Here is a 26,239-nt window from a genome sequence, read left to right on the forward strand (position 1 = left end):
GTACCACCCACCCAAGCGGCTAAACCATAGAAGCAAAAGAAGACTAACAAGATCCAGAAGAAGAAGGAAAAAAGACTAAGCAAACAAGAGCAAGCCGAGATGAAGAGGGCTCAAGGAGAGTCAAGGAGGGTGGAGGAGGAACGAAGGAAAAATGAAGAGAAAGAACTCAAAATAATTAGAGAAGAATCAAGGAGGGCAGAAGAAGAGAGGAAAAGAAGGGCGGAGGAGGAAGCCAACGAGCTAAGGATGAAAGAACTTGCCGAGTTGGCAGAGGTCACTTGTAGATCGGTCGAAGAAACCCATGGGGGAGGAGAAATTGACCCTTTGAGTTCCCGCCATGGGGATGAAGCAAGTGGCAGTGTGGAAGCGGCCCCAGTGGTGGCTGTAGGCAAGGGCAAGTCCCTGCTGCACCCCCTACCTTGCTCCTTCGTCCCAGTACCAACCGACACCACAACCACCCCGCAACCCACGCCCTCTCTAGACACAGCCCAACTGATGAGCATGATGTAGATACTTGTCAGTAAAGTGGCTGAGATTGTACCGGAAGCCAAAGCGAAAAGGCCCGCTATCGTAGATGCCGAGTTCAGGAAAGATCCAAAATGACAAAAGCTAGAGGCGTCAACCACTATAGCCTCTACTCCCATGCCGCGCGGTGCCGACTTCAATGCTTATGTGGCTGAGCTTCTAGCACAGTTGGACAAGGCAAAAGAAGAAAAGAAGGTGGCCCTGGTGGAGCTAGACAAAGAAAACGAAACTTCAGCAGCCTTAAGGATAGAAGTTTCAAAGCAAGGAGCCAACCGAAGAAGGGAGGTGGAAGCACTACAAGATTAGCTGGAAGAAAAAACCAAGGAAGCCCAAGACAATGAGAGCGGCCTAAGACAAAGGCTGGAGGATGAAGAGCAAAACCTAGTGGCAGAGCAGCGGAGCTTAAAATTACTAGTGCAGCAGTGTGCTAACCTGGAACAGAGAACTACCAAGCTGGAAAGGTACGGATAGGTAGCAACTCAAGAGGGCAAGCCAAGCAAGCAACAAGAGGATGCCATAGCTTTTTAGCTATGGTATGGACTTGAGGAACAAGACAGGCTAGAGAGACAGATAGAGTTTCTAGCACAGGAAAGGCCGACAATCCCCGTAGCAGAAGCACAAAGGTTGTGAAATGACACACAACGACTGCAAGGTGCATTGGATATTTCCAAAGGAGACGTAGAGGCCCTCATGGCCATGGCCTTCACCCAAAGAAGATTGCACCTTGCAGAGATCCAAAGTCATGAGCAGCTTGTGCAAGAAAAGTCAAAACTAATTGCTGAGGCAGAACAGAGATTTAGCATTGCAAATCAAGCAAAAGAAATTGTTGAAGAACAGATGGCTCCAAAATCTAGGGAAAGGAACCAACTCTGGTCCTTAACAAATGAGCAGCAGCAGGTTGTGACAACCCTAGCAAGTGAGCTGGAGGAGGGAAGAAAGAAGATGGACGAGAGAGCCAGCGAGTGGGAAAAGAAAAATTTTGAAAGAGTTAGGCATTTAACAGAACGCTTAGCGTGGCTGAGTGCGAGAGAGTGCTTGCCGAGTCCAGGACAGAGGCTGTTTATGTACACACCAACGCACAAAGGCAAGCCTTCCTCAGCACAGTACTACATGTCACCCAGGCGGAGGACAATGATTCAGTGGAGAAGGTAAAAAGGAAGCTAGAACTGACTACCCAAGTGCTAAGGTATGGCCTTCAAGAACGGGAGCTTCCAACAGGCATAGGAATCACAAAAGAGTAGCGATTTCACTACCTACACCGTGCCGACCTCTCCACTGTTGAGATTAAGGAACTTGGGTTCGAAGAACATGAGCAGCCACTACCACCACCACAAGCGGCCAGCAGTTGCTGAGCAGAATGTTGAAGAGGGTCCAGACTTTGAGCAAGATGCTGAAGAAGAGCAACAAAGAATGCCCAGTCCACCTCTACCAGACCTCCTGCCTGAAGAGCCCAAAGATGCCCACATGCCCGAGCGCATTGTGGCAGCCAGAAGAAGAAGACATGAACTAGCAGAGGAAGCCCAATCCAGAGCATGATCACTACCAAGATAATTCCCTGAAGAGCTGGTGCCACTACGGGGGGATTCCCATCCTATCGATTGGCCTCAAGAATTGATCATATGGCGTGAACGGGAGTTCCAAACGAGGTCATTTGAACTTTCATTTTCTTATCCACGCTCTCTGGACAGTGCATTGCCTCTAGTTGTTCTAGCCAAGATCAAGGATCTGGCTAATGATCTTGCAAACAAGTGGATAGAGGAAAGAAGCTTCATAATAACCAAATGGAGGCAAGAGCCTACACACTACTGGCAGGACAAGGTAAATAGGGTTCCCAAAACCATCCAAAGGGGGATGATGCAGAGGGAGTACGCCAGGGTGCACAGTTGATGGTGCATCAGTGCGTCCAACCCATTTGGCATAGGTGCAAAGGAGAAAGGCAAGAGAGCCTTACAGTGAAGTGTACAGAACAAGGTGACGTGTCCTGTGATGATGGCAGAAACCCACCCCGTGGGTGCATAGGGAAAAGAGAACATACCTTGCGCCAAAGGTCGTAATATCCCTCAATCCTCACCTCTCAAGAATTGATTGAAGAAACTCCAGTCACACTCAGCCCACCCTCTGTCTCACACTCATTTGATAGTTACAGAGGGCAGCCCTTTCATGAAACCCATTAATGTAATCCTCACGGTCACTTGTGCAAAGGTTGTATGCCTTGTGCGCATTTGATGGTGCAACTGTGCATCCCACCCTATGCCGGCATACGGTGCGAGAAGGAAGGCCAGGGAGCCTTATGGTGCAGTGCACAGAAACAGATCATGCTTTGTGCATTGAGAGGCCCATCCCGTGCGTGTAACACTTCATTCACACTTCTCACCTCTCATTTGATTTGAAGAGAAAAGACTGGTCTCTCGCCCCACCCTCTGTCTCACACTCTGTTGATAGATACAGAGGGCAACCATACTCACTTCCCCATTTGGTTAGGATGAAAGCTCGCGTCACTCCAGGGGTTGGTGATGAAGATCACGTCGTCACTTGTTGAAGAGGCATACCCAGGGAGGTAGCCATCAGATCGAACGTTGTATTAGATAGGAACATGGCGTCTGCTAGAGGACTGTCAAATGCTCTGTAGAAAGGCACAGAGCATACCAAGGGAGGCAGCTTCGGAACTGGATCCTGGGGATGTCAATTGATGAATCCACTTTCTTGACTGCTGGGTGTTGCCACCTTTTCCATAGCCAGCTTCCTACCCAAGGGTGTTTGCCATCTTTTCTTAGAACGAGGCCTGCTATGACAGGGAATTTCTTCCTTTTCTCCCATAACAGTTTTGCTTTTCTTTTTTTTTTCCTTGCTTGTTTGTTTGTTTTTTTTTTGGGTTTTTTTTTTCCTATTCCCGAGGTTGTCTCCACCTTTTCTCAAAGAATAGGCCGTGGCATGACAGGGACCGAAGTCCTTTTCTCCCATGACCGATATGTATATTTTTTTTCTTTTTCGAATTAAGCAAGGGAATGGTAGAAATACCATTTGTCAAAACCATCCTTGCCACTATCGCTGGTGGAAAATAGAGGATAATAGATTAGGGCTGGAAGGTAGGGCTGAGGGGACAGAGGGTTGTGTCCACCTCATCAGGAGTGGCTGAAGAACGGCTATCAGAAGTAGCATAAGAAGAGTTACAGTGTCACACCAACAGGGGAAAGGATCAGGTGACCATGATTGTCAAGATCCCCAAGGAGGGAAGTACTTCTTCAGGCTATATCCATTGATCAGGAAGGGATCATTAGAGGCATCAACGATCTGCACTTGGACAGAGCCATTAGGGTTGACAGCAAATACCTTATATGGACCCATCCACCACTATTGGAGCTTGCCAGGAAACTTGCCAAATCATGAATCATAGGCTAGAACCAAATCACCTTCTTTGAACTCCTTTTGCTTGATGAAGCTGTCATGGTAAGCCTTACGGCGAGCTTGAGTGGCTTGCGATGGCGGATCTTATACAGCTCTGTCAACTCTTCCATGACTTTATTAATGAAATAAGTGCCTCTATCACTTACCAGCTCTAGGAGATTGCCAAAACGGGTGATGATATTCTCGTACATGAACAGGGCCACGCTGTTACCATCGTCCCACTTTAGGGCTTTAGCTTCACACCACTTTGTGACATAATCCGTACATACCAAGATGTATTTGTTCTGTTTCCTTCTAGTGGGAGGATCGATTGGGCCGACAAAGTCAATGCCCCACTTCTTGAACGACTTCAAAGGAAGGATAGGTTGCAGTGGTATAGCACTGGTCTTGGTGGGTTTTCCCATCCTCTGACAGGCATCACATCGCTTACAATAGTCATAGGCATCCTTATGAATGGTCGGCCACCAGTAACCTGCTACTAGCAGAGCCTTCCTGGCTGTAGCTTCTCCTGCAAAGTGGTCTCCACATTGCTCGTCATGGCAAGCCTTCAAAACAATCCCAATCTCATCTCCTGCAACACATCTTCTGAGCACTTCATCTTTGCCTTTCTTGTATGGTGCACCGCCTAACAGGGTGTAGGGGGCTGATTCTAACATAAGCTTCTTTCTTTCCCAACTAGAAATGCCAGGAGGGTACTGTTGGGTTGCCAACAGGTTGGCGATGTCTGCATACCAAGGGGTTACAGTTTCTACCAAGAATAGGGAAGCATCAAGGAGGTCTGGATCATCCTGCTCCTCGTCTGCAGTCTGTGGGATACGCGACAGATGATCATCCAGAACATGGGAACGACCAGGTTTGGTAATTACCTCAAAGTTGAACTCCTGGAATAGAAGGAGCCATCTCATCATTCGTCCTTTCACGTCTGCTTTGTTCATCAGGAAGGACAGGGCCTCATGATCCACATAAAATTTAAAATGGGTAGACAGTAGGTAGGGGCGAAACTTCTCTAGGGCAAACACCATTGCCAAGCACTTCAGCTCTATCACACTGTATAGTTCCGTTCCATATCAGTGACTTTTCGGCTTGCATAATAGATCAGTTGATCTAATTTAGAAAGGCCCTTTTGACATAGGACATCACCTAGCCCTTCAATTGATGCATCAGTGTGTACATGAAACTCCTTCGTCCAATCAGGAGGTTGCAGAATGGGTGCCTCAATTAGACACTGCTTCAGAGTGTTGAAGGCTTTTTCACAATCTTCTGTCCAAATAAACTCCGCATCTTTCCTCAGAAGCTTGTGCAAGGAGGTTGCCTTTGTTGCAAAATGGGCCATGAATCTTCTATAGTATCCCACATGGCGAAGAAATCCCTTCAACTGTTTGAGGTTGGTGGGTGCTATCAGAGCTGCGATCTTCTCGATCTTTGCAGGGTCTATTGATATCCCTTGTGCAGAGACAATGTGGCCCAACAGAACTCCAGAAGAGACCCCAAATATACATTTGTCAGGGTTGAGGGAGATCCCATACTCCCGACATCGATCAAAGCATTGCTCTAAATGTCCCCAATGTTTCAGGATCAAACTATAAAGAAAGAAACCATCCAAGTATACCTCCATGAAATCGTGCAGATGATTTTGGAATGCGGCCATCATGACTCGCTGGAAGGTAGCAGGGGCATTGCAGAGTCCAAATGGCATCACTCGGTAAGCGTAGGGCCCCCATTCTGTGGTGAAGGTTATTTTGGACTGATCTTCTTCTGGTATCTGCACTTGGTTGTATCCACTGAATCCATCCAGAAGGGAATAAAGCTCATGTCCTGCCACTGTGTCCAACAGTTGGTCTGTGAAAGGGATAGGAAAGTGATCCTTCTTCGTCTTGGAATTCAACTTGCGGAAATCCACACATATATGAAGCTTGCCATTCTTCTTGGGTACAACCACGATGGGTGAGACCCATTCACTATTTGCCACTAGATAGATGAACTCGGCTTCCAGAAGCTTCAGCAGCTCTGCTTTCACCAATGTGAAATAATTTGGGTTCATTCGCCTCTGTCATTGCCATATTGGCTTGGCATCAGGCTCCAAATCAATATGATGCTGACATATTGTGGGATCAAACCCCTTTAGGTCTTTGTAAGACCATGCAAACACGTCCAAATTCTCTTTCAACAAGTTGTACAAGGTTGACAACTCCTCTTCTAGTAGGCTGTTTCCCACCTTCAAGTGGCGTTCAATGCCATCTGCATCCACAAAGGTTAACTTCCTTTCACCTTCTACTTCACGGATGAAGGTCCCACGGACTGCTTCTGGGTACAGATCCGACTCCTTCAAGGGGGTGGTGTCCTCTTCTGATGTCCCACTAGACCCAACGTCTTCTTGCAGTAAGGACTTAGGTTGCCCCTTGAAATGGTGAAATGGGATCAGCGCTGTCTCGGTTTTGGTTTGAATGTTAATTACCTTAGAGCTTGAGGACTCCTCTTCAGAGGATGCATCCAGGAATGTTACAAAACAGGGGCTCTCGGAATTCTGTTGTGGCCTTGGGACTGGTACTTGTTGACAAGGAGCATCATCATTATCCTTTCTTGACAAGTGTGGATGGGTGCGACAAGAACCACTGATAAAAGACGGCTTATTTTTCTTGATCCACTTCTTATATAGGGTTTGCCTATGGAAAGATCCATTTACCAATCCAAAGGGTACCATTGCCATTCTGTCCCATAGCATGGAGTCTTCTGCTTTTGAAGCTTCTGGAACTCCCTCCTCATTTATGCCGTCTGTGGGTGGAATGATTTCTTGTGTCTCGCTTTCAAAGTCTCCTTCTTCATATTCATCATCATCCTCTTCAGACTCCAGCTCTGCCTCTGTAGGCGCTCTGTGAGAGAAGAACAGGTCCTCTGCTTTACCTTCTGCCTCTATCACTGACTCTACTATGGCCATGTAACAGGGAATGCAGTACATCCATGCTTCTATCTCACTGTCAGAAGTGATTTCAGAGGGAGTTCCTGGTTCAGGCAGGAAGTATTCACCCATTGATAATGGCTTTGCATCTTTTGAGAGTTGGCTTACAGTACCAACTGTTAGGGAATGTGCCACTGTTTTCTTGGGAAGGATCTGTTTGACAGCATCTTCGTCTGCTGATGTTCCATCTGTAGCCTCATTGGGGGAGACAGAAGATAATTCCAAGGAGGTGGATCCATGTCCTTTTTGAGCACCATATAGCTTCAACACCACTTTATTGGGTCCTCAACCCAAGGTCAAGGTTCCTTTGAACCAATCCGTCCTTGCTCTGACTTCAAAAAGCCATGGTCTACCCAGTAATAGGGGGTAGGATGTACCATAAGAGTTTGGCTTCACCACCAGATAGGTTAGCCAATAATCTTTTCCAGCCACTGTAGTCTTCACATATGGGAGAATGCCCAGAGGCTTGATTTTGCTCTGATCCACCAGTCTGATGAGCCATTGGGTTGGTTGCACACCTTGTAGGCCTAGATCCTTCATTGTCACATCCGTCATAATGTTCACTGATGAGCCACCATCAATCAGTGCATTTGCAATAAAGCAGCCTTCTATCCACACACTAGTCTCTGCGGTACCCGGATCTAGGAAGTCGTTAGCCACATCCACTTCTTTTACAAGCTCTGGAGCTTTGTTGGACTTTGTTGCTGTTGAGGGAGCAATCCTTAATCCACGTCTTCTTGTAAGTATACTTTTGAACCTTTTTCGGCAACTGGGAGACAACATCAATAATTGTCGGAATGTGAGGTTTGGTTTAAAGGTATCTAGATCTTTGACCAGATCATATTCCTTAATAGGATCCACTGGCTTCTCTAACCGGTTAGGGAATGGGGCGACATCCATCTTCATTTTCCTTTTTTCTTCCGACAGGGGCATCATGGGACCTTCTTCTACCACTTGTGGCACTTCCTCCTCTTCTATCTCTTGGACCTCTGGTCCTGTCTCTAGAACTGTCTCTATGACTCTCTGTGGCATTGTAGTGCTCTGTACGGCACTGTAAGGCTCTGTTCTGTTCTGTTCTTTTGGTGGAAGATTGAACTTCATTGTTCTGGCAGGAGGATTATTTTCTTTCTGGACAAGTGGTTCCTTCTTCTTTGCACGCGTAATGGAAGCAACTTCCAATTCCACTAAATTGGAGGTAGGCTCTTGGGCCTTGGACGGATTATCAGTAGCACTATTTTTCACTGGGGCTGGGCTTGGACAGTCTTTTGCACTGTGGCCTTCTCCTTTGCATCGACTGCATAAGGGCTTGTAATCCACAGACCTTCTCGGATTTGGACAATTTGGCGAAATGTGTCTCTTTTCTCCGCATCTGTAACACTCCACTTCTGATCTCTGACCACCGCCAGACTGTCTTCCTTTGTAACTTTGGGAGGGAAACCTTTTGGGTCTGAAATTAGGACCAAACTCCCTAGGCTTTGGTCCAATATCCTGTGTTGTCATTTTGGATTCCAGCAAGTTGAACCTTGCATCTTCTTCCTTCCTTCTCCTATCATGCATCTCCTTCAAAGAGCAAATATCCTCTGTATGGTTCTTCCGCAAACAGTAGGAACAGAAGGCTATAGGAATGGTTGGTTTTCGTGTACATTCAGTGGCTAAATGGCCTACTTGATGACACTTACCACACCAAGTATTTGACCGCATCACATCTTTTCCTGCTCCTGCAACGTTGGATATGCTAGCGGTATTCACTTTCAACATCTGTAACTGCTCTGTAATCACATCCATCAACTCCTTTTTGATATTTTCAACTGAGTTGGATAAATAATCCTTCAAGCTTTCTCCTCCTAAGGCACTGGCAATAGGGTTTTGAGGAGTCTCTGTAATCACTGCATAAATAGGTTGGGCTGGTGCAGAGGGCTCTCTGTTCTGATTTGGATTCAGAGCTCCTGCTTGAACTATTTGGCTGTTGGCTCCAGTTGGTAAGGTTCCACTATTGCTGTTGATTTGGCATGGGGGAAATTGGTTGGGACCATTGTTGTTGTGGTTGAACCATCATTTGAGGCATTGATTGTGGCCAGTGTGGATTTGGTGCACTGTACTGTGATACTGGGGGCATCTGTTGGTAGGGGTAAGGGATAGTCCCTGGGATTGCATTTGGTGGGTACATCATTCCTGACATCAGAGAAGGTAGGACTCCTCTTCCTGGATTCATCGCCAATCTAGCTTCCACTTCATCGCATAGTCTTGCACCTTCTGTTGCAGTTTGCAATGTGGCTGGTCTTTGCAGCTCCACAAACTTACGGACTTCTGGTTGTAATCCTCTAAGAAATACTCCCTTCTAAATGCCATCATCTAGATTATGGTTAGTCCATCTCTTCAGGATGGATTCCATTCGTGAGACATAAGCTTCTCCTCTTTCTCTAGAGGACTGACTTAAATTCATAAATTCCTCTTGCATCCGCTCTTCAAAACCTTCACACCTAAATTTAGTAAGGAAGGCCAACTTTAGGTTGTCCCATGTGCCAAAAGTTCCTGTTGCTTGTCTCTCATACTACTGAAACACTGTGCCCTTGAAAGTGGCGGGGAATATTGCTAACCAATGCTCAAGGGTTCTGGCATTGTTAGCCACACATGCTACCATAAACTCTGCTACATGAAGATCGGGGTCTTCATTGTACTCTCCCTTAAAAATTGGGAACGGGACTACATTTGCTGGCCTATCATCAATATTTCCAGGACGGATCTGGCTTGGAAGTGGACCTTTGGCAGGAGGAGGAAGGACTTGATGTGCCATTGGGACTTCTGTAAAGAGTGCTTTTAGGGCGTCAAAGGAAGCTTCTACTGCGAGCTCGTTCTCAGCTTTGATTTTTGCCTTCTCTCTTCTCACGTACCTCTGGACTCATTCTAACGCTTGCCTCTTTATTGCATCATTCATCAGGAGGTTGGCTCCACTATGTTGTTAGTGCTCCACAGAGGGATAACAAAAGGCTTCAATCTCTGGAGGACTCTCTTGCCAACATTTCTTGTACTTCTTCTTTTTCAACGTCTTTGAATTCTACTTTCATGCCACTGCACAGAGGAAGGTATTCGGTTTTGAAGGTGTCAAAATGCATATGTCTAAGCATTGTGGTGGTGCCATCATCATAGTAATGCCAGCTTCTGATGGTTTCAACAATGTATGTTGTAAAAAACACTCTATCTACCAACTTCCAGTGGGTTGCCAATTGGACAAACAAAAGATTGTTAGAACACCAAGCATCCCACGTATCTTGCTGTTGAGCATCTACGAACAAATTCCAACTCTGTTCCTTCTTATTTTTCTGAATCTCCACAGACCAAGACTGCTGAAGCTTCTTCACAATCTCCCACTTGATGATGTTTGGAAACTTCTCAATGAATGTCAAATCTTCCATGGATGGTCATTCTCTCTGTTTCTGCTCTTCAGTTTGTTCCCGCCACATAGATGCAAATTTCTGCTGCTTCAACGGGAAAAGGAAACAATCCGCCACATAGAGCATGCATCATGATGGTAATGTGTTTCCGCCATTGTGGGATGAACTTCTTGTGGAAAGTGGCTTTGATTATGAGAAATTCCAACTCTTCAGTGGAAGAAGGAACTTTACAAACATCCATTGAATTCTTCTCTTCTTGGCAATGCCATTTCTTTCATTTTCAGCATCTTCTGGTGCTTGTTGATGGCAAGCTTCACCGGCTGCGCACCAAAAACATGGAGCCCCAAGAGGAACATCAAGGAAAAGGGAATTCTCTTACAAGAAAATCTATCTTGTAACATCAAAAAGCTTTTATTTCATTCTTTTGATCATCAAAATAAAGAAAACAACAAATCTTCACGCAACATCATAGTAGATATCTCCCATTGATTTATCTTTAACAAACTTGATCATGTTCTTCATATTCTTCATATTCTTCATTAATAGACAAAGAGAACACAACTTTTGATGGAAAGAAATCACATAGTATTCATCTTCATTGTCTTCATAGTCTTCTCCCTCATAGAAAGATACAATGTTTCACATAGAATCAACTATCTCTTGCATATGATCTCTCTCACAACAGTATGCTCTCAATACTACATCATATCCTCACTACAATCACTCAATAATCACTCACAATAATCCTCATTAGGTCGTGGATACACCTCCTAAAAGGTATGTCTGATGTGAAGAGTCACTAGAGACTTCATAGTGTCCTGTGAGATCTGTCTTCTGTAACCTTCTGTAAATCTTCAGTAGTTTCTTCTTTACTTCTTTTAGCTTGAATAGATCTTCCATTCATCCTTTTCCTAAGACAAGAACACTTCCCAAAACATCCATCATAACACTCAACAAAAACAAACAGAACAGACCACAGAACAACAGAGCAACAGGACTACAGAGCTACAGAAGCTTACAGAAGCTACATAACTTTACAGAAGATCAACAAAACCCATAAAAACCAAAACAAAACCAATTCAATCTCTCATAAACCTTTTAGCACATTTCAATCATCTCTCAAAACATCCATTCAACCATCTCAACTACCAAAATAGAACCCAAACAGAACAAAACAGAAGAAAATCAGGCCTTACAGAACCATATAGAGAGAATTACAGAACTCTTCAGAACAACATATTTCATTAAAAACCAACATAAACCCTTTCAAACATACTCAAACCACTCCAAACACTTCAAAACATCTTCAAACTCAAACAATCAACCACCAAAAACAACCATTCATCAACAAAAATAACAAAAAATCAGCCCAAAAACCAATCATTTCCACACTCAACATGTGGATTACAAGCCCTTATGCAGCCGATGCAAAGGAGAAGGCCACACTGCAAAGGACTGTCCCAGTCCAGCCCTTGTAAAGGCTAATGCCACTGATAGCCAACAAAAGTTACAAGAGCCTGGCTCCAATTTGGTAGAGTTGGAAGTTGCTATTGTTACGCACACAAAGAAAAAGGAGCCAATGGTTCAGAATGAAAATGACTCACCTCCCAAGACTGTGAAGTTCAACCTACCTACAGAGGGACAAAGCAGTACAGAACATACCAATATAGTACAGAGTACTACAGTGCCACAGAGAGTTACAGAGACAGTCCCAGAGACAGGACCAAAGGCCCACGAGATAGAAGATACAGAAGAACTTCCAGAAACAGAAGAAGTGCCGATGTTGCAATTGTTAGAAGAAAAATGAAAAATGAAAATGGGTGTAGCCCCCTTCCCTAGCCGACTGGAGAAGCCTGTGGATCCTATCAAAGATTATGACTTGGTCAAAGACCTATATACTTTTAAACCAAACTTAACATTCCGACAGTTGCTGATACTGTCTCCCAGCTGCCGAAAAAGATTCAAAAGCATCTTGACAAGAAGACGTGGACTAAGGATCGCTCCTTCAACAGTGACCAAGACCAATAAGGCCCTGGAGCCTATAAAGGAAGTCGATGTGGCTAATGCCTTCCTAGATCCTGGAACCCCAGAGATTAGTGTATGGATAGAAGGATGCTTCATTTTAGATGCATTGATTGATGGAGGCTCATCAGTAAACATAATGATAGATGTGACAATGAAAGACTTAGGGTTGCAAGGAATTCAACCTACATAGTGGCTTATTAGATTGGTAGACCAAAGCAGAGTCAAACCGTTGGGCATCCTCCCATACATAAAAACAACCCTTGCAGGAAGAGACTATTGGCTGACATATTTGGTAGTCAAACCAAATTCTTATGGGACCTCATACCCTATGCTGTTGGGAAGACCTTGGCTTTTTAAAGCAAGAGCCAGGACAGACTGGTTCAAAGGTACCCTAAACCTAGGCAGAGGACCCAACAAAGTGGTGCTAAAGCTGTATAGATCACAAAAAGGCAATGGATCCACATCCATTGAAGTCATAATTGACTCCTCTAACGAGGTAATAGATGGTACATCAGGAGATGAAAAGGCTGTTAAGCAAATCTTTCTTAAGAAAACAGAGGCACAATCCCTAACAGTGGGTACTGTAAGCTAGCTGCCACAGGATGTAAAATCCTTGTCTATGGATGAATACCTCCTGTCTCAACTAGAATTAACTTCGAAAATCACCTTTGACAGTGAAATAGAAGCATGGATGTATTGTTCTCCCTGTTACATGACAGTCATAGAGACAGAGCAGAGACAGTACAGAGACAGTACAGTTACAGAGCAGAGACAGTACAGAGGCAGAGCAAATATAGAGCGGCTACAGAACAAAGACAGAGTAGATACAGAGACAGTTACAGAGCCAGAGCTAAAGGCAGAAGCAGAGTCAGAAGCTGTGACAGAAGCAGAAGCAGATACAGAGGCAGAAGATCTGTTCTTCTCCTACAGAACCTCTACAGAAGCAGAGACAGAGCCTCTAGAGCAAGAGGATGAAAATGATGAGGAAGAAAATAAAGCAAGTTATGAGAGTGCAGAAGATGAATTCCCTCTGATAGAGGATGATCTTGTTGATGTCCTTACAGAAACCTCAGAGACTGAATATCTCAGGGTACTGGATGGAATGACTATGGGTCCATTTGGGTTGATCAATGGACCACAAAGTATGCAGAATTTATATAAGCAATAGATTAAAGGCATAAAAATTAAGTTCACCAGTGGCTCCTGTTGCCCTGACTGGTCAGTCCAAAGAAAAGATGATGATGATGCCCCCTGCCAACAAAAGCTAGAGCCACGAGAGTCCCGGCTTCTAGAAGGTCTGTGCTATGTGACATTCCTGGATGCATCTTCTGAAGATGAATCCCTAAGTCCAGAAGAAATTACCACTCACACAGAAGCGAACGAAGCTCTGATACCCTTCCAGCAACCTAAACAGACGAATGAGTCATCTGTACAGAAGGAGGACACCGGTTCTAATGGGACATCAGACGAGGATACTACTCTCTTGAAAGAGTCAGACCTCTATCCAGAAGCAATCCATGGGACATTCATCCGTGAAGTGGAAGGTGAAAGACAAGTAACATTCCTAGATACTGAGGGTACTGAACGTCACCTGAAAGTGAGTCTTAATCTTCCAGAAGAAGAACTAGTGGTCCTATGAGACCTACTAAAAAAGAACTTAGACGTGTTTGCTTGGTCGTACAAAGACCTAAAAGGGATTGATCCCACAGTATGTCAACATCACATTGACCTAGAGCCCGATGCCAAACCTGTAAGGCAAAGACATTATTCCACTCTGGTGAAGGCCGAATTATTGAAACTTCTTGAAGTAGAGTTCATTTATCCCGGGGCTAATAGTGAATGGGTTTCGGCCATTGTGGTAGTACCCAAGAAGAACGAGAAACTTCAAATATGTGTCGACTTTCGAAAGCTCAATTCGAAGACAAAGAAGGATCATTTTCCTATGCCTTTTACAGACCAACTATTGGACACAGTGGTAGGCCATGAGCTTTATTCCCTCTTGGATGGATTCAGCGAATATAACCAAGTCCAAATCGCAGAAGAGGACCAATCCAAAACAACCTTCACCACAGAATGGAGGACCTATGCCTACAAAGTGATGCCATTTGGGCTCTGTAATGCTCCTGCCACCTTCCAACAAGTAATGATGGTGGACTTCCACAATCATCTGCGTGATTTCATTGAGGTGTATCTTGATGATTTTTGTCTATAGCTTGATCCGTGAGCACTGGGGACACCTAGAGCAATGTTTTGACAGATGCTAAGAGTATGGGATTTCTCTCAACCCCGACAAATGTGTCTTTGGTGTCTCCTCAGGAGTTCTATCGGGCCATATTGTCTCTACACAAGGGATTGCAACAGATGCGGCAAAGATTGAGAAGATTGCCGCCTTAACAGCACCAACAAACCTCAAGCAATTAAGAGGGTTTCTTGGCCATGTGGGCTACTACAGAAGATTTATTGCACATTTTGCAACTAAGGCAGCCCCTCTGCACAAGCTCCTAAGGAAAGAAGTTGATTTCCTCTGGATGGATGACTCTGAAGAAGCCTTTAATACCCTAAAACACTGCCTAATCCAAGCACCTATTTTGTAGCCTTCGGATTGGACGAAGGAGTTTCATGTGCACACAGATGCATTAGTTGAAGGGCTAGGTGCTATCCTATGTCAAAAGGGCCTCTCTAAATTAGATCAACCGATATAGTATGTAAGTGGAAATGTCACTGATAGGGAACGGAACTATACAGTGACAGAGCTTGAGTGCTTGGCAATGGTGTTTGCACTGGAGAAGTTTCGACACTATTTATTGTCAACTCATTTCAAGTTCTATGTGGATCATGAAGCCTTGTCCTTCCTAATGAACAAAGCAGATGTTAAAGGAGGACTGATGAGATGGTTGCTCCTATTCCAAGAGTTTGACTTTGAAGTGGTCACTAAGCCTGGCCATTCCCATGTCCTAGTCGATCATTTATCACGGATCCCTCAAACAGAAGAAGAGGAACAGGATGATCCAGACCTTCTTGATGCTCCTTTGTTTCTAGTTGAAATAGTTACTCCCTGGTATGCAGACATAGGCAACCTCTTGGCAACTCAACAGTATCCTCCTAGCATCTCAAGCCATGAGAAGAAGAAGCTTATGTTAGAATCAACCCCCTATACTTTGCTAGGCAATGCACTGTACAAGAAAGGAAAAGATGAAGTGCTGCGAAGATGTGTTGCAGGGGATGAAATCGGCATAGTATTGAAAGCATGCCATGACAAACCATGTGGTGGACACTTCGCGGGAGAAGCGACAGCCAAGAAGGCTCTTTATCTATGTATATGACAACTGCAAGAGATGTGATGCTTGCCGGCAAATGGGGAAACCCACCAAAACAAGTGCCATGCCACTTCAACCCATCCTCCCCCTAAAGCCGTTTTAGAAGTGGGGAATTGATTTTATGGGTCCCATTGATCCACCTACCCAACACAAGCAGAAAAGAAACATTCTAGTGTGTACGGACTATGTCATAAAGTGGTGTGAAGCTAAAGCCCTGAAGTGGGATGATGGTAATAGTCTCACCCTGTTCATGTATGAGAATATTATCACCCGTTTTGGCAGTCCCCTCGAGCTGGTAAGTGAGAGAGGTACTCATTTCCTTAACAAAATCATGGAGGAGCTGACGGAACTATATAAGATCTGCCATCGTAAGTCCACTCCCTATTATCCCAGAGCAACCGCCCAAGTTGAAGTCACCAATCGCATCCTCTGCTCAATTCTGACAAGAACGATTGCCACGCATCATCGCGACTGGGACGATCAACTTACAAAGGCCCTCTGGGCGTACAGAACCTCTTATAAGGCAACTACAGGACATACCCCTTTCCAGCTAGTGTATGGTACAGAAGCTGCCTTCCCTGTTGAACTAGAATTGCCCTCTTTGCGAGTGGTAGTTAGAGAATGCTTGGGAGATAGTGAGTCACTACAACGCTATCTCCTGCACTTGGAATGCTTGGATGAGTTACGGCGGATGGCCCTACAATGCATGGAAACTACTCAAGCACGATGCAAGGCCTATCATGACAGTTTCATCAAGCACAAGGAGTTCAAAGAAGGTGATCTTGTCCTAGCCTATGATTCGAGATTTGGCAAGTTTCCTAGCAAGCTCTAACAACGGTGGATGGGCTCGTACAAGGTACTCGCCATCAATCCTAACGGCTCTGTTCAGGTGCAGACCGTTGATGCCTCTGATGATCCTTTCCTCATCAATGGCTATCGCTTGAAGAAGTATTTCCCTCCCTAGGGATCTTGACAATCACAGTCGACCTACCGTCTCCCTTTTGGGCGTCGCACTATCCTTTTTGTCATGCTTCTGATAGCCATTGTGATTCTCCTCATGAGGCGGTCTCGTTCTACTACCCTCTCGTAGAAACATCTCAACCCGACATTGTTCTCTTCTCATCTGATCCAACAACGGTGGCGAGGTTGGTCCTGACATATGGTATTTCTACCATTCTCTTTCTTAATGAAAAAAAAAGAAAAGAAAAAAAAAGGAAAAAAAAAGAAAAAATTAAAAAAAAATGTTATGGGAAAAAAGAAAGAAATTCCCTGTCATAACAGGCCTCGTTCCAAGAAAAGGTGGAAACACCCTTGGGCGAGAAGCTGACTATGGAAAAGGTGGTAACACCCCGCAGTTCAAGATAGCTGACTCATCACCAGCAGAACCTCGTTAGCAAATAATTTAAATCCCCCTCCCTTGTGTGCTGTCTCTACAATATCAATCCATCTGCCCTTCTTAACAAACGACTCTTCTTACAAGTCATTGAAGTATGAGATTTGTAGGTTGCCTCCCTGGGTATGGCTCCTCCTCAAGATCCTCGTGACAACAACAGTCGACATGATCTTCATCACCAGCCCCTTGAGTGATGTGAGCTTTCATCCTAAAAGGATGGGGACATGAGTATGGGCTACCCTCTGTATCTATCAGAGCGTGAGACAGAGGGTGGGGTGAGTGACCAGTTTGTCCCTTCAAATCAAATGACAGGTGAGATGTGTGAATGGAGTGTTGCACGCACGGGATGGGCCTCTCAATGTAGAATACACGATTTGTTCCTGTGCAGTGCACCATAAGGCCCTTCCTTCTTGCAGTGTATGCCGGCACAGGGTGGGATGCACAGTTGCACCATCAAATGTGCACAAGGCATACAACCTCTGCACAAGTGACAGTGAGGATTACATCCATGGGTTTTAGGAAAGGGCTACCCTCTGTATCTATCAACAGAGCGTGAGATAGAGGGTGGGCTGAGTGTGACTGAAGTTTCTTCAATCAATTACCGAGAGGTGAGGATTGAGGGACGTTACGACCTTTAGAGTCAGGTACGTTTCCATTTCCCTATGCACCCACGGGCTGGGTTTCTGCCATCAGCACAGGACACATCACTTTGTTCTATACACTGCACTACAAGGCTCCCTTGCCTTTCTCCTTACACCTATGCCAGACAGGTTGGATGCACTGATGCACCATCAATTGTGCACCCTAGCACACTACCTCTGCATCATTCCCTTGTCGATTCCTAAACCAGGTGTGAGCTTTGGGTTTTCATCCTTATTTCCTTGAGTGATATTAGTCATGGGGCGAGTGCCTGCTCTTTCAATCCATTTGAGTGATCGTGAGTTGAGTGCAATATCCCTCGCTATCGGTAAATTTCCTGTGATTCCTTCAACCAGCTACCTCCCTGGGTACTGCCGCATGGTCCTTGCCACAAAGGACGAAGAACGTGTGCTGTGAAGACACTTTGTTCAGTTTGATTTGCCAGCCTTTCCCCCACTTTTTCCCTTTTCCTCCCCACTCTTCAAACTGCCAAATTTTTAGTTATTAATTTTTTCGAGTGTTTTTTAATGTGTTTTTCGTATTTTTTCCATGTGAACCCTTCCTAATTTCCCCCAAACGGAGCTTTGATGTGCCAGTCTTGTGAATTTCTTTTTTTCAGACATTTTTTTTAAGACCACTTGCTATTCTGATGCACGGTTTTTCTCGTATTAATTTTCAAGTCCATTTTTCGGCCCATTTTGGGGTTTTTCCCCATGTGAATGCATCCTATCTCGATCGGAACTGTGTTTTGATGTGATAGGGTTGTCGGACACCTTGTTCTACACACTTTTCCTTCTTTCCGCACTTCATTCCGACGCGCAAATTTTTCGATATTAATGTCTGTAAGTGTTTTCGGGTTGTTTTTTGCGTTTTTTCCATGTGAACACCCTGATTTTGTCCTGAAATCGGAATTGCATGTTTCCAACATTTTTCCCTCGTCTCCCGGCCATTTTTCCTTTTTAGAGATTTTTGTTCCGACAAACGGTTTGGATTTTATTAATTTTTCTGTATTTTTCTTGTTAACCGTGTTTCTCACCTTGCGTGTGAATGTGCATGTTTTTGGGTTTCCGCCCCTCGGGACGCCCCGTGGCGTTCGTGGCTCACGCGTCCCCGTTCCTGTCCATTTGAACCCATCATTGCAAATTTTTTTACCCCGGCTTGTGCATGCGCACGGGCCAGGGATGTGTTCTTTTCTCTCTTTTTTTTCATTATTTGATATCAAAAGAAAAAAATTTAAATATACTATACACACAATTAAAAAAAACAATTAAAAAATCTAAATTTAAAAAAAAGAAAAAAGAAAGAAAGAAGCAAAAAAAAGAAGAAGGAAAAAAACATACACATACACATAAAACAGAAAATTCATATTTTAAAAAAAAGAAAGAAAAAGAAAAGGAAAGGAAAAAAAAAACTCCACGTACCTGTCCGTTGGTTTCTCCTTCCTCCTCCTCCTCTTCCCTCCCCTTCCTCCTCTCCTGCTTCTTCTTCTTCTTCTTCTTCTTCTTCTTCTTCTTCTTCTTCTTCCCTCCACCTCTTCTCCCTCCTTCTTCCTCCACCTCTTCTCCCTTAGCGTCGCCTGCGCCACTCTTGGCGACCCTCACGCCCTGCACGGCGGCCTCCTCCCCTCCTGGTGGCCTGTCCTCCTGCACGACGGCCTCCTCCACTCCTGGCGGCCCGACACTCCACCTGCGGCAGCTTGTCCTCCTGTCCGGCGGCGCAGCGCACTTTAGAGTGGCAGCCCGCAGCGCCCATCCCGGCGCCCTCCACCAGCGGATTCTCCTCCTCCCCCTCCCACTCCATCACCTCCTCCACCAGCGGATTCTTCTCCTCTCCTTCCTCCCCCTCCTCCCACTCCACCACCTCCTCCCCCATCACCTCCTCGACCAGCGGATTCTCCTCCTCCTCCTCCTCCTCCTTCTAACTGCCAGGTTGGCCACTAACCTACTTTTGGTTTACCTAACTTAACCTAGGTTAAACTAACCTAATTCTGGTTGAACTAACCTAACTTCAGTTACACTAACCTACCTAGAGTCAACTAACCTAACTAGACTGAGGTTAAAAACTAACCTACTTAGGGTTAGGTTAACCTTGACCTAACTAGACTTAGGTTAAAAACTAACCTACTTAGGGTTAGGTTAACCCTAACCTAACTAGACTTAGGTTAAAAACTAACCTCACTAGGGTTAGGTTAACCCTAACCTAACTATAGTTAGTTAACTAACCTACCTCAGGTTAGTCCCCACCCTACTAACTAAGTTAGTCTAACCTATGTTAGTTAGAACTTACCTAGCCTAACTTAACTAACCTAGACTGACCCTAGACTAACCTAATTGACTTAATCAACCCTAGACTAACCCAGACTAACCTAATCCCCCTTGACTAACATGACTTGACTTAGTCTGACTTACCTGACTTAACCAGACTAACAAGACTTAGTTGACTTGATTTGACCCTACTTACCAATCTAACTTAATTTACATAATTTATTTGATTTAGTTAATTTCCAAAATCATTTCAACTCAAAAAAATTACATAAAAATTTCTATAAATTCCCCACTATTTTTGCAAATTTTTGAAAAATTTGCCAAGTGGAAATTTCAACAACCAAAATTCTAGAAAATTAAATATTTGATAATTCATTCAAAATTACCTACGCAATGTAGAAAATTCATTTAAAATTAGTAAAAAATACATAAATTTTTTTAAAATTCTCGAAAATTCCACCCACCCCCCAACCTTTTTCCACTCATTTCTCCCTTCAAAATATTTTCATACACAGCATCAATATTCTTTGAAAAAAAATAGAATAAACATAAAAATAAAAAAATCTTATTTTCATAACATAAATTGTGGATATTTCCTAAATGGCTGAAATTTTATTTTTTTCTTTCATCACATATCCATATTTAATTATTATTCATTTTGAAAAAATAATGTATTAAAAAACAAAAACAGAAAAACACACATAAACCAAACAAACACACATAATAAAATAAATTAACCAAACCACACTCTAAAACCAAAACAATACACCTAAACTATAACCCCCACACAATCCAAAATTTAAAAAAATAATAATAAATGTAAAAATAAAAAACAAAATACATTAAATATTATCAAACACACTAAGGTGTTTTCTTTGTTGGTCAGTCAGTGGTCTTTGATTTTGTTTGACTGGATTCATTGCTTTTACGGGACTCTTCCGTGTGCCTTCAGGCCATTGCATACACACTCCTACCAGGTATTTATTTTGCGAGCTTTATTTATTTTCATTTCCCCTTAATCACAATTAATTGCTAAAATGAACTCTTTATTCACCCACATTTTTCATGCGCATTCGCGCTAAACACACAATTTACTAATTTAAAAATCAACCAACCGTTCACTTTGCACGCGCTACGTGTGCTTAAGAGGCACTTTAATTTGTAATAACAATGAACCAGCCCATCACGAACAAGCACGCGCTAGCAAAAAAGCGCTCCACATCACTATTAATTTTTAATTAAGGAATTTGCATTTAGAGACCCAGTCTGGGAATCGTAGTCCGGGTTGCGCTAAAGCACCGTTTTACCATAATAATTTGTAATTAAAATTTTTAAGAAGGAACCGCCGTTTTCTTATTAAGGTTTATAACCTAATAAAATGACATCCATTGTTAATAATTTCTTAAAATGAACCCTTCATTAAAATAATTCCTCCTCACTGCACTTTTTTTCCCTTTTTAATAAACATGCTTCGTGGGATGGGTGTGTAAAAGTCTTTTAGTTGACACTGATGGTCAAGGTTATGGTCAAGTCTTGATGTTCATTTTTATGGTAGTCTGGTTTGTCTATGTGTTACGATTACGGGTACGGTGTGTAGTTCTTTCTTTCTTGCCTGATACGCGGATATGGGTGCTTAAATGTTGCATCACATGAAGCTTTCGATCGCATATGTGTAGAGGTCATGCCGAAATTTTTCTAGGATGTGTATTGTCTGGGGTGGTAACTGGGTTAGTTACGTCTATGTATGTATGAGTGTCCTTCTTTTTGGATTGATTTCTTTTTTATAGCCCTTTGGTTTTTTTGCAGGCATTCTTTGTGACTGTCTGTGTTGTGATGTGTGTGTTTACCATCTGAATGGCACCTCACACTCCTCCCTCTATCCAGTATGTCCCACTGGTTAGTAGGGATTACTCTTCCCTACTCACTTTTGAGCATATTGTGAAGGCAGGACTCGCGACTTTTGTAGCTGCCTCCTTTCCCTTGATTCCAAAAGATCCATCCATGTGTGATGTGTTCCTTGCCTCATACAGCAAGAAGTCGGGATTGGTCCATGGTACTTCCATGACATTGACACCCTGCGGGTTAGGAAAGGCTTTGTCTCTTCCCTACAAAGGCGAGCCCTTTGTTACAGCTCGACAGCTATTCTCTAACGATGAGATTTTGAAGCTGTTACAGAAACAGACCAAGGAAATTCTGAATGTTAAGAAAGTGATCAACACTTCAGGAGTCTCCTTTTCTATGATCACTAATCCTGTGTGGAAATTGGTCTGCCAGTTCCTCCAAAACATGTTTATGCCTGCCAAAACGCCATCCCATTACTTGTCCAAAGAGCTCTTTACAGCTTCAAGAATGGTGTTAAAAGGAGTAGCTATTGATTGGAGCACTTACCTACTCACTAAGATGGATCAACATTTCGTTAAAGTAACCAGGGGCAATGTCACAAATGTCACCTATGGATCCTACCTTTCTGCTTTCTTGACCTATTTAGGTTTAAAGAAGGGTGTGCCTCCACCTCCTCCATCTGATCCAGAACCTCCCCCTCCACCTTCTTCTGATTAGTTATGTATACCTTTCGTATAGCTTCTGTTTTGTTCTGATTATCTTCTATATGAAGCATGGATTGATGATTGATGAAGATTGAGATCTTTGAAATCTTATTGAATAGTTTTTGATAGTATGGAATGGTTTGAGTATGAGTTATGAGGTTCTGATGACCTTCTGTAGACCCTCTATAGAGCCTCTGTCTCTGCTCTATCTCTGTACTGTAACTGTATTATAGCTATTCTGGTGATGTACTATAACTGTTCTGTAGACCTTCTGTAAGTGTTCTGTAGAATGTATGTGTGACTTTGGGAAAGTTTTCTAACCTTTGGAAAGGATTAATCTAAGTTCAAAAGAGCTAAAACAAGTGGAAGAAATAGCTGCTGAAGACTGAAGAGAAGACTAAGTGACAGTGACAATAGTGAGTTGTGAAAAGACACTGTAGTGGCTCTAGTGACTCTTCATATCAGACATACTTCTTGGGAGATGCATCCACGACCTAAGAATGATTATTGAGGGTTATTATGAGAGTATTGTAGTAAGGAGATGATGTATTATTGATGGAGAGAGAGAGAGAGCCAAAGATAGTCAATTCTATCAAAACAGTGTAATTGTGTGTGAGAGATTGAGAGAGAGAACTATGAAGACATTGAAGATGAATATTATGTGATTGATTTCCATTCAAAGATGGTATATTCTTTTTTGTTCTTTGTTATATTGATGGATTCTATGAAGATGTTGAAGATTATGGGTGATTCTATCAAATCCGTGGGAGAAATCTACTATGATGTTGCGTGAAGAATTGTTGTTTTCTTTGTTTTGATTATCAAAAGAATGAAATAAAAGCTTGTTGATGTTACAAGATAGATTTTCTTGTAAGAGAATTCCCTTTTCCTTGGTGTTCCTCTTGGGGCTCCATGTTTTTGGTGGGCAGCCAGGGAAACTTGCCATCAACAAGCACCAGAAGAGGCTGAAAATGAAGGAAATGCCATTGCCAAGAAGAGGAGAATTCAATAGATGTTTGTAAAGTTCCTTCTTCCACTGAAGAGTTGGAATTTCTCATTATCAAAGCCACTTTCCACAAGAAGTTCATCCCACAATGGCGGAAACATATCACCATCATGATGCATGCTCTAAGTGGTGGATTGTTTTCTCTTCCGATTAAAGCAGCAGAAACATGTATCTTGGTGGCAAATTGTTTGGGAACAAATTGAAGAGTAGAAACAGAGAGAATGACCATCTATGGAAGATTTGGCATTCATTGAGAAGTTTCCAGACAACATCAAGTGGAAGATTGTGAAGAAGCTTCAGGAGTCTTGGTTTGTAGAGGTTCACGAAGACAAGAAGGAAATGAGTTGGAATTTGTTCGTGGATGCTCAACAGCAAGATACATGGGATGCTTGGTGCACTGACAATCTTCTGTTTGTCCAATTAGCAACCCACTGGAAGTTAGTAGACAGAGTGTTTTTCACAACATACACTGTTGAAACCCTCACAAGCTGGCATTATTATAATGACGCAACAATGATCCTAAGAAGAATGAGTTTTGATACTTTCAGAACGGAATATCTTCCCCTCTGTAATGGTTTGAAAGCTGAATTCAGAGATGTTGAAAAGAAGGAAGTAGAAGAGATGTTGGCCAGAAATTCCATCAAATACTGAAGCCCTCTTTGATGCTATCCTGTTGAGTCCAGAACAACTGGTTGAAGCCAACCCCCTGATGAATGACACAATAAAGAGGCAAGCGTTAGAACGAGTCCAGATGTACGTGAGAAGAGAGAAGGCAAAAATCAAAGCTGAGAACGAGCTTGCAACAAAAGCCTCCTTTGATGCCCTAAAAACACTCTTTACAAAAGTCCCCATGGCGACTCAAGGTCCCCTTCCTAGCCAGATTCGTCCTGGAAATATTGATGACAGGCCAGCAGATGTAGTCCCATTGCCAGTTTTTAGGGAGAGTACAATGAAGACCCTGATCTTCATGTAGCAGAATTCATGGTAGCATGTGTGGCTAACAATGCCAGAACCCTTGAGCATTGGTTAGCGATATTCCCTGCCACTTTTAAGGGCATGTCGTTTCAGTGGTATGAGAGACAAGCAACAGGAACTTTTGGCACATGGGACGACTTGAAGTTGGCATTCCTCACAAAATTCAGGCGTGAAGGTTTTGAAGAGCGGATGCGAGAGGAGTTCATGAACCTAAGTCAGTCATTTGGAGAAAGAGTAGAAGCTTATGTCTCGCGATTGGAATCCATCCTAAAGAGATGAACTAACCATCATTTGGACGAAGGTATCCAGAAAGGAGTGTTTCTCAGGGGCCTACAACCAGAAGTTCGTAAGTTTGTGGAATTGAGAAGACCAGTCAATCTGCAAGCTTATGTCTTGCGAATGAAATCAATCCTGAAGAGATGGATTAACAATCATTTGAATGAAGGTATCCAGAAAGGAGTGTTTCTCAAGGGCCTACAACCAGAAGTTCGTAAGTTCGTGGAATTGAGAAGAGCAGTCAATCTGCAAGCTGCAGTAGAAGGTGCAAGATTGTATGACAAAGTTGAAGCAAGGTTGTTAATGACTCTAGGAAGATGAGTCTTACCTCCCCCATGCCTGGAATGGTACACCCACCAAATGTAGTCCCAGGGATAGTTCCCTATCCCTATCCCCAGATGCAAACAGTGCCCCATTATAATGCACCTAATCCACTGTGGTCACCGCAGATGACAGTGCCTCAAATGATGGTTCAACCACAACAATAGTGGCCTCAAACAGTTCCTCCAATGGCGACTCAACAACAGTGGAATCCTGCCAACTGGAATCAACAACCCCAAGTCTCAACAAGAGCTCTGAATCAAAGCCAGAACAGAGGACCTTCTGGATCAACCCAACCAGTTTATGCAATAGTTACAGAAGCTTCCCAAAACCCTACCACAAGTACTTTCGGAGGTGAAAATCTGAAGAACTACTTATCCAACTCAGTTGCAAGTATCAAGAAAGAGCTTTTGGATGTAATTACAGAGCAGCTACAGACGCTGAAGGTGAATACCGCCAATATATCCACTCCTGCGGGAGCTGGAAGAGATGTGATGCGCTCTAATACATGGTGTGGAAAGTGTCATCAAGTGGGACATTTAGCCACTGAATGTACCCGAAAACCAACCATTGCTGGAGCCTTCTGTTCCTACTGTTTGCGGAAGAACCATATAGAGGATATTTGCTCTTTGAAAGAGATGCATAAACGAAGACAGAAGGATGAAAATGCAAGATTCAACCTGCTGGAATCCAAAATGACAACACATGATATTAGACCAAAGACTAGGGAATTTGGTCCTAATTTTGGTCCAAGGATCCCTCTCAAAGTTACAGAGGACGACAGTCTGGCGGTGGTTAGAGATCAGAGGTGGAATGTTATAGGTGTGGAGAAAAGGGACATATCTCCCCGAATTGTCCAAACCCTAGACGATCTGTGGATTACAAGCCCTTATGCAGCCAATGCAAAGGAGAAGGCCACACTGCAAAGGATTGTCCCAGTCCAGCCCCTGTAAAGGCCAATGCCATTGATAGCCAACAAAAGGTACAAGAGCCTGCCTCCAATTTGGTAGAGTTGGAATTTGCTACTGTTACGCACACCAAGAAGAAGGAACCAGTGGTTCAGAATGAAAATGACTCACCTGCCAAGACTGTGAAGTTCAACCTACCTACAGAGGGACAAACCAGTACAGAACAGAACAGTACAGTACAGAGCACTACAATGCCACAGAGAGTTACAGAGACAGTCCCAGAGACAGGAC

This window comes from Lygodium microphyllum, chromosome 3 (assembly GCF_053477565.2).
Source record: "Lygodium microphyllum isolate KBCC chromosome 3, Lygodium_microphyllum_v1.1.10, whole genome shotgun sequence".
NCBI lineage: Eukaryota > Viridiplantae > Streptophyta > Polypodiopsida > Schizaeales > Lygodiaceae > Lygodium > Lygodium microphyllum.